The 6519-nt window shown below is 41.6% G+C and overlaps 1 non-coding gene across 1 annotated transcript; it reads left to right on the top strand.

Annotated features, from left to right (window-relative positions):
- The first annotated feature begins 5603 nt into the window (after positions 1-5603).
- Positions 5604-5711, top strand: LOC148570407 (small nucleolar RNA R71). The gene has a single exon (XR_015908105.1). It is a non-coding gene; the product is annotated as a small nucleolar RNA R71 (small nucleolar RNA).
- Positions 5712-6519: the final 808 nt, after the last annotated feature.

Below are 6519 nucleotides of genomic sequence, written 5' to 3'. Positions count from 1 at the left end.
AAACTCTACCGTATGAAAATACACAAGTGAAGGTCTAGGCATGGCCGAGATGGCCAGCCCCCTAAAACGTGATCAAAGGATCATAAGGTAATCCCCAGATCCAAAGATGTCTAATACAATAGTAAAGGGTCCTATTTATAATAAACTAGTCACTAGGGTTTACATGAGTAAGTAATTGATGCATAAATCCACTTCCGGGGCCCACTTGGTGTGTGTTTGGGCTGAGCTTAAGTGTAGCACGTGCAGATGCCATTTGTGGAGTTGAACGCCAGTTTTTGTGCCAGTTTGGGCGTTCAACTCTGGTTTTGGATCCTTTTCTGGCGCTGGACGCCAGATTTGGGCAGAAGGCTGGCGTTGAACGCCAGTTTACGTCGTCTATTCTTGGCCAAAGTATAGACTATTATATATTGTTGGAAAGCCCTGGATGTCTACTTTCCAACGCAATTGGAAGCGCGCCATTTCGAGTTCTGTAGCTCCAGAAAATCCACTTTGAGTGCAGGGAGGTCAGAATCCAACAGCATCAGCAGTCCTTTTTCAACCTCTGAATCTGATTTCTGCTCAAGTCCCTCAATTTCAGCCAGAGAATACCTGAAATCACAGAAAAACACACAAACTCATAGTAAAGTCCAGAAATGTGAATTTAACATAAAAACTAATGAAAACATCCCTAAAAGTAACTAGATCCTGCTAAAAACATACTAAAAATAATGCCAAAAAGTGTATAAATTATCCGCTCATCACAACACCAAACTTAAATTGTTGCTTGTCCCCAAGAAACTGAAAATCAAATAGGATAAAAAGAAGAGAATATACTATAAATTCCAAACTATCAATGAAACATAGCTGCAATCATATGAGCGGGACTTATAGCTTTTTGCCTCTTGAATAGTTTTGGCATCTCACTTTATCCATTGAAGTTTAGAATGATTCGCATCTATAGGAACTTCAGATTTCGAATAGTGTTATTGACTCTCCTAGTTCAGTATGATGATTCTTGAACACAGCTTCTTTATGAGTCTTGGCCGTGGCCCTAAGCACTTTGTTTTCCGGTATTACCACCGGATACATAAATGCCACAGACACATAATTGGGTGAACCTTTTCAGATTGTGACTCAGCTTTGCTAAAGTCCCCAATTAGAGGTGTCCAGGGTTCTTAAGCACACTCTTTGTTTTGCTTTGGACCTTGACTTTAACCGCTCAGTCTCAAGTTTTCACTTGACACCTACACGCCACAAGCACATGGTTAGGGACAGCTTGGTTTAGCCGCTTAGACCAGGATTTTATTCCTTTAGGCCCTCCTATCCACTGATGCTCAAAGCCTTGGGATCCTTTTTATTTGCCCTTGCCTTTTGGTTTTAAGGGTTATTGGCTTTTTCTGCTTGCTTTTTCTTTTTCTTTCTATTTTTTTTTTCGCCTATTTTTTTCTCTTTCTTTCTTTTTTTTTTTTTTTTCTGCAAGCTTTGTTTTTTTGCTGCTTTTTCTTGCTTCAAGAATCATTTTTATAATTTTTCAGATTATCAAATAACATGTCTCCTAGTCATCATTCTTTCAAGAGCCAACATATTTAACATTCTTAAACAACAACTTCAAAAGACATATGCACTGTTCAAGCATACATTCAGAAAACAAGAAGCATTGTCACCACATCAATATAATTAAACTAAGTTCAAGGATAAATTCGAAACTCATGTACTTCTTGTTCTTTTGAATTAAAACATTTTTCATTTAAGAGAGGTGATGGATTCATAGGACATTCATATCTTTAAGACAAAGTTACTAACTACTAATGATCATGTACTGAAGGCACAAACATAGATAAGCACATAACATAGAAAACGAAAAACAGAAGAAATAAGAACAAGGAATGAATCCACCTTAGTGATGGTGGCGTTTCCTTCTTGAGGAGCCAATGATGTCCTTGAGCTCTTCTATGTCTCTTCCTTGTCTTTGTTGCTCCTCCCTCATTGCTTTTTGATCTTCTCTTATTTCATGAAGCATGATGGAGTGCTCTTGATGTTCCACCCTTAGTTGTCCCATATTGGAACTCAATTCTTCTAGGGAGGTGTTGATGTGCTCCCAATAGTTTTGTGGAGGAAAGTGCATTTGAGGCATTTCCGGAATCTCATGGTGATGAGCTTCTTGCGCCTCTTGAGCTCCATGACTGGGCTCTCTTGCTTGCTCCATCTTTTTCTTAGTGATGGGCTTGTCCTCTTTGATGAGGATATCTCCCTCTATGTCAATCCCAGCTGAATTGCATAGGTGGCAAATGAGGTGAGGAAAGGCTAACCTTGCCATGGTGGAGGACTTGTCAGCCACCTTGTAGAGTTCTTGAGGTATAATCTCATGAACTTCCACCTCTTCTCCAATCATGATGCTGTGGATCATGATGGCCCGGTCTATAGTAACTTCAGACCGGTTGCTAGTGGGAATGATTGAGCATTGAATAAACTCCAACCATCCTCTAGCTATAGGCTTGAGGTCCAATCTTCTTAGTTGAACCGGCTTGCCTTTGGAGTCAATCTTCCATTGAGCTCCTTCTACACATATGTCCATAAGGACTTGGTCCAACCTTTGATCAAAGTTGACTCTCCTTGTGTAGGGGCGTGCGTTCTCTTCCATGTATGGCAAGTTGAACGCCAACCTCACATTCTCCGGACTAAAATCTAAGTATTTCCCCCGAACCATTGTAACATAGTTCTTTGGATCCGGGTTCTTACTTTGATCATGGTTCTTGGTGATCCATGCATTGGCATAGAACTCTTGAACCATTAGGATGCCGACTTGTTGGATGGGATTTGTTAGAACTTTCCAACCTCTTCTTTGAATTTCATGTCGGATCTCCGGATACTCATTTCTTTTGAGTTTAAAAGGGACCTCAGGGATCACCTTTTTCTTGGCCACAACATCATAGAAGTGGTCTTGATGGGCTTTGGAGATGAACCTTTCCATCTCCCATGACTCGGATGTGGAAGCTTTTGTCTTCCCTTTCCCTCTTCTAGAGGATTCTCCGGTCTTAGATGCCATCAATGGTAATGGAAAAACAAAAAAGCTATGCTTTTACCACACCAAACTTAGAATATTGCTCGCCCTCGAGCAATAAACAAAAGAATAGAAGAAGAAGAAGAAGAAATATGGAGAGGGAGAGGGAGATGTGGTTTCGGCTAAGGAGAGTGTAGAGGGGTGTGTTGTGTGAATTTGGTGAAGAATGGAGGTCTTTATATAGGGAATGGAGGTGGGGTATTGGTTCGGCCATATGGGTGGGTTTGGGTGGGAAATTGGTTTTGAATTTTGAAGGTAGGTGGAGTTTATGAGGTAGGTTTATGGGGAAGAGTGGGTGGATGTGAGTGGTGAAGGTTTGGTGGGGAAGAGAGATTGAGGTGATTGGTGAGGGGTTTTTAGGGAAGAGTGTTTATGGGGTTATGTGAAAGAGAGTGGTGAGAAGAAGTGAGTGGAGGTAGGTGGGGATCCTGTGGGGTCCACAGATCCTGAGGTGTTCAAGGAATTACATCCATGCACCCCTTAGGCATGTAAAAATGCCTTTGTATCCAACTCTGGGCGTTCAGCGCCAGGTTGGTGGCCATTTTGGGTGTTCAACGCCCATCTGTGTGCCATTTCTGGCGTTGAACGCCAGAACCATGCCTGTTCTGGCGTTCAGCGCCCAGAAGCTGCCCATTTTGGGCGTTCAGCGCCAGAACCATGCTCTGTTCTGGCGCTGAACGCCAGACAGATGCTCCTCCAGGGTGTGATTTTTCTTCTGCTGTTTTTGATTCCGTTTTCAATTTTTCTATTTATTTTGTGACTCCACATGATCATGAACCTAAGAAAACATGAAAAATAAGAATTAGATAAACATTGGGTTGCCTCCCAACAAGCGCTTCTTTAATGTCAATAGCTTGACAGTGGGCTCTCATGGAGCCTCACAGATGTGCAGAGCTTTGTTGAGACTTTCCAACACCAAACTTAGAGTTTGGATATGGGAGTTCAACACCAAACTTAGAGTTTGGTTGTGGCCTCCCAACACCAAACTTAGAGTTTGACTGTGGGGGCTCTGGTTGACTCTGCTTGGAGAGAAGCTTTTCCTGCTTCTTCCTCATGGTTGCAGAGGGAGATCCTTGAGTTTTGAATACAAGGGAGTTCTCATTCCATTGAAGGACTATTTCACCTCTGTCAACATCAATCACAGCTCTTGCTGTGGCCAGGAAAGGTCTTCCTAGGATGATGGATTCATCCTCTTCCTTTCCAGTATCCAGGACTATGAAATCAGTAGGTATGTAAAGGCCCTCAACCTTTACTAATACATCTTCTACTTGTCCATAAGCCTGTTTTCTTGAGCTGTCTGCCATCTCTAGTGAGATTTTAGCAGCTTGCACCCCATAGATTCCCAGTTTCTCTATTACAGAGAGGGGCATGAGGTTTATTCCTGAACCACGGTCACACAGAGCCTTAAAGATCATGGTGCCTATGGTACAGGGTATTATGAACTTTCCAGGATCCTGTCTCTTCTGAGGCAATGTCAGTTGATCCAGATCACTTAGTTCATTGATGAACAAGGGAGGTTCAACTTCCCAAGCATCAATGCCAAACAATTTGGCATTCAGCTTCATGATTGCACCAAGAAACTTGGCAGTTTGCTCTTCAGTGACATCCTCATTCTCTTCAGAAGAGGAATACTCATCAGAGCTCATGAAGGGCATAAGGAGGTTCAATGGAAGCTCTATGGTCTCTAGATGAGCCTCAGAGTCCTTTGATTCCCCAGAGGGAAGCTCCTTATTGATCACTGGACGTCCCAGGAGGTCTTCCTCCTTGGGATTCACGTCCTCTCCTTTCCTTACAGGTTCGGCCATGGCGCTTATGTCAATGGCCTTGCACTCTCCTTTTGGGTTCTCTTCTGTATTGCTTGGGAGAGTACTAGGAGGGATTTCAGTGATCCTTTTACTCAGCTGGCCCACTTGTGCTTCCAGATTTCTAATGGAAGACCTTGTTTTATTCATGAAACTTACAGTGGCCTTAGATAGATCAGAGACTAGATTTGCTAAATTAGAATAATTTTGTTTAGAGTTCTCTGTCTGTTGCTGAGTTGATGATGGAAAAGGTTTGCTATTGCTAAACCTGTTTCTTCCACCATTATTAAAGCCTTGTTGAGGCTTCTGATCCTTCCATGAGAAATTTGGATGATTTCTCCATGTTGAGTTATAGGTGTTTCCATAAGGTTCACCTAAATAATTTACCTCTGCTATTGCAGGGTTCTCAGGATCATAGGCTTCTTCTTCAGAAGATGCCTCTTGAGTACTGTTGGATGCAGCTTGCATTCCATGCAGACTCTGAGAGATCATATTGACTTGCTGAGTCAATATTTTATTTGAGCCAATATGGCATTCAGAGTATCAACTTCAAGAACTCCCTTCTTCATAGGCGTCCCATTACTCACAGGATTCCTTTTAGAAGTGTACATGAACTGGTTATTAGCAACCATGTCAATGAGTTCTTGAGCTTCTGCAGGCGTTTTCTTTAGGTGAATGGATCCACCTGCAGAAGTGTCCAGTGACATCTTTGATAGCTCAGATAAACCATCATAGAATATATCCAGGATGGTCCATTCTGAAAGCATGTCAGAAGGACACTTTTTGGTCAACTGTTTGTATCTTTCCCAAGCTTCATAGAGGGATTCACCTTCTTTCTGTCTGAAGGTTTGAACATCAGCTCTAAGCTTGCTCAGCTTTTGAGGAGGAAAGTACTTGGCTAAGAAAGCCGTGACCAGCTTATCCCAAGAGTTCAGGCTGTCTTTGGGTTGAGAATCCAACCATAATCTAGCTCTGTTTCTTACAGCAAAAGGGAAAAGCATGAGCCTGTAGACTTCAGGATCTACTCCATTAGTCTTAACAGTATCACATATCTGCAAGAATTCAGTCAAGAACTGAAAAGGATCTTCAGATGGAAGTCCATGAAACTTGCAGTTCTGCTGCATCAGAGAAACTAATTGAGGTTTCAGCTCAAAGTTGTTTGCTCCAATGGCAGGAATGGAGATGCTTCTTCCATGTAAATTGGAATTAGGTGCAGTAAAGTCACCAAGCATCTTCCTTATATTATTATTATTTTCGGCTGCCATCTCCTTTTCCTGTTCAAAAATTTCTGAAAGGTTTTCTCTGGATTGTTGTATTTTAGCTTCTCTTAATTTTCTCTTCAGAGTCCTTTCAGGTTCTGGATCTGCTTCCACAAGAATGTTCTTATCCTTGCTCCTGCTCATATGACAAGGAAGAATGGACAGAAAAATGATAATAATAATAGAGATCCTTTATACCACAGTATAGGGATCCCTTTGTGAGGGGAAGAAAAGAGGGGGAGACACAGAATGTAATATAATGGAAGAAACACAACTGTGAGAATGGAAGAGATGTGAGATGAGATGTTAGGATATGAATGAATAAATAGAATAGGATGGGGGAGGTATAATTTTCGAAAATTATTTTTGAAAAGGAGTTAGTGATTTTTGAAAATAGTTTTTTGAAAATTGTTAGTAT

The sequence above is a fragment of the Arachis ipaensis genome, chromosome B3 (genome assembly GCF_059453495.1).
Source record: "Arachis ipaensis isolate K30076 ecotype BB chromosome B3, ASM5945349v1, whole genome shotgun sequence".
NCBI lineage: Eukaryota > Viridiplantae > Streptophyta > Magnoliopsida > Fabales > Fabaceae > Arachis > Arachis ipaensis.
This window is presented reverse-complemented; position numbering and strand designations above follow the sequence as displayed.